This window comes from Vombatus ursinus, unplaced genomic scaffold (assembly GCF_900497805.2).
Source record: "Vombatus ursinus unplaced genomic scaffold, bare-nosed wombat genome assembly UNPS02000582.1, whole genome shotgun sequence".
Lineage (NCBI taxonomy): Eukaryota > Metazoa > Chordata > Mammalia > Diprotodontia > Vombatidae > Vombatus > Vombatus ursinus.
In genome coordinates, this window is record NW_020940360.1 from 37,163,352 (window position 1) to 37,166,234 (window position 2,883).

The following is a 2,883-nucleotide window of genomic DNA, read 5'->3' on the forward strand; positions in this document are numbered from 1 at the left end:
GGACATTGAGGAAAAAGGAGTGGAGGGGAACCACAGGGCCCAGCTTTTCCTCCTTCCCCACCCCACCCTCAAAGGTTCCATTCAGCTGGATAGAGATTATTGCCAACTCATATTTTTCTTTCCTTAAAACAGCCATGTAACTCCAAGTATTACACCCATTTTTGAAGATGAGGAGACCAATTTTCCATTACTTGCTTGTCCATGGTCACACAGCTAAGAATCCTCTGAAACGTTATTTGAACCTTTTCCACACTAAAGATACCAAAAAAGCCCCCAAAACAAAAGGAAAACAAACAAACAAAAAACAAACTAGGTGTCCCAAAAGTCTCATTGTGGTTTTAAGCTTTAATAAACTTAATTTCAATCCTAGCTCTTAATCTTAGTATGAACTGAGGAAGTATCAAACTGAGTCCCCAGTTCCACCACCTCTAAGATGGGGTGATAATGTTTACATGATCTACCTGGTAGGAAAAAGAAAAGCAAAATGCGAATTATTACAACTACTCTCTCCAAATCATTATGATGGTCTTTCCTATCAGGATATTTGGGCAACTTTTCATCCCCTAGCCCAGGCTGTGTGTGGCCTCCTCATGGTCTCTTCTGCCCATAAAGGTGGACTGAGCCAACAAGGGCAATCATCCCCCGAAGCCTTGGGCCCAGTTGTTCCCTAGTCTGGTCTGCTGTCAGATAATTAATGAATAAGCATCTCTTCACTGCTCCGTGGAAGGTGGGCTTTAAGAGAACACCCACCCCAGGGGGATAACAGAACAAAGACTCCAAATTGGAGTTTGAAGATGGAGTCCCAGCTTTGCCATAAGACTTTGGGTAAGTTAACAACCTGAATTTCAGTTTCCTTGTTTGTAAAATTAGAACACTACTGAGTGTATCATGAAAATAGATAACGACTGTGAAGTGCTTTGTAAACCTTAAAGTGATCTACCAATGACACCTATCTTTACAAATAGGGTGGATGTCACAGAGTAAACAGCTTTGGATGTCAGGTGAAGTTTAGTTCTAGTCTTGGAATGTTACGGCTGAGAAAATAATTGATCTAGTCCTGTCTTCCTATTTTATAGATGGGAAGACTGAGCCCTAGAAAGGTTGAATGTCTTGTTTAAGGTGTAAGGCAGGGCTAGAACTGGAATTTAGGTCTCTTGACTGTACAGTCCAACGCACTTTCCATTCTGACAATAGGGGCCATAAAATCTCTTGCATCTTTATCTAAAAGCGTGGACACTGTCATATGATAAATATGAATATCACAAGGCCAGTGGGCCATGACTCACACTTGCAGAGCCAGGACTTCGTGGGAGTTACTTGCTTTGTGGATCTCACAAAGCACACACTCTTTGCTCTGCCAAGTGAAGGCAGCTTTGCTTAATTTAGTGTTGAAGGGAAGGGAGCAGGGGAGGGGGAGAAGAAGGAGGGTAGGAGAGGAGGGAGTGGAAAAGCCCCATTACCAGTCTGAAGGGTGTTAAAGGAAGAGTTAAGCAGGGGCCCAAGTGAGGAAAAACAAGATAGCCCTCTTGGCTCCATCTTAAAGGCTAAGTTAGTTCTTTATAGTTTCATGACTTAGTTTGAAATGAATTCCCAGAGCATTAGGCACACCCATATAAATTCGGTTTTAAAAACAAAGTCCAAAGTCCCATCTTAATGGCTTATTGGCCATTTTGTGTTATCTATCTCATCTCTCTTTCAGAATTGATTATTCAGTGGTAGCAGGTAAGTGAATAACACAAGAGTTTTGGGCTCATAACTCAGTTTGACCATGTGCAAGGTGTTCCCATGTTTGCTGCCCAATGTGTCTTGTGGACCAGTAAAACCAAAATAAAACCAAACCAAACCAAGTTGTCTTCCATTTGGCATTTAAAGCCGTTGAGGGTCTGACTCCAACCCATCTTTCTAGGTTGATTGCATGCTACTTCCCCTCACACACTTAATGCTTCACCAACCAAACCAAACCACTGGCTGTTTCCTGTCCATGACATTCCATCTCCCTACTCCTACTCAGCTGCCTTTGCACAGGCTGTCCCACCAGGCCTGGAATGTTCTCTCTCTTGGAGTCAGAGGCTTAAGCTTCCTTTGAGGTTCAGCTCCAATACTACATGTCCACAGTCGTGAGTGACTCCACACATCACCTGGTATTTATTTTTATATATTAATTTGTGAACACGTTGAAAGCTTCCTAGGAGCTCCTGGAGGCCCAGGGGCTTGTGTTGATTTTGTCTTTCTCTCTGTAGTGCCTGGCACACAGGAGATGAGTTAATAAATGCTTGTTGAATAAATGCTGATAGAATAAATTGAGGCAGCCAGGTGTGAGGGAGGGGAGGGAATATTTTTATAGCACCTACTATATGCCAGGCACTGTGCTAAGTTCTTTGAAAAAATTATCTCATTTGATCCTCATAACAATCTTGCATGGTAGGTGCTATTATTATCCCCATTTTACAGATGAGGAAACATTCAGACAGAGGTTGTGACTTGCCCAGGGCCACACAGCTAGTGAGTGTATGAGGCCAAATTTGAACTCAGGTCTTCCTGACTCCAGGCCCAGTGCTCTATCCACTGTGCCACTAGCTGCCAAGCTGTGCCAGATGTCACAGTGGATACAGTGTTGGAGTGGGGTGAGTCAGCATAAATGCTAGTAATTGTTCTACTTAACCCAATTTGTACAAGATCTCTAAAGTAGTTAACTTAACAAATGTATATAACTGGCATCCACACAGCAAAGTGCAAAGTTTGCAAAGTGCTTTCAGTTCAGAGATTTAAAGCTGGATGAAATCTCAGAGATTATCTAATCCAATCCCTCATTTTATACATGAGGATAAAAATTAAGTCTCTCTCAGTTATACAAAAAGAAATTATTCTCCATTCAAGATTGAG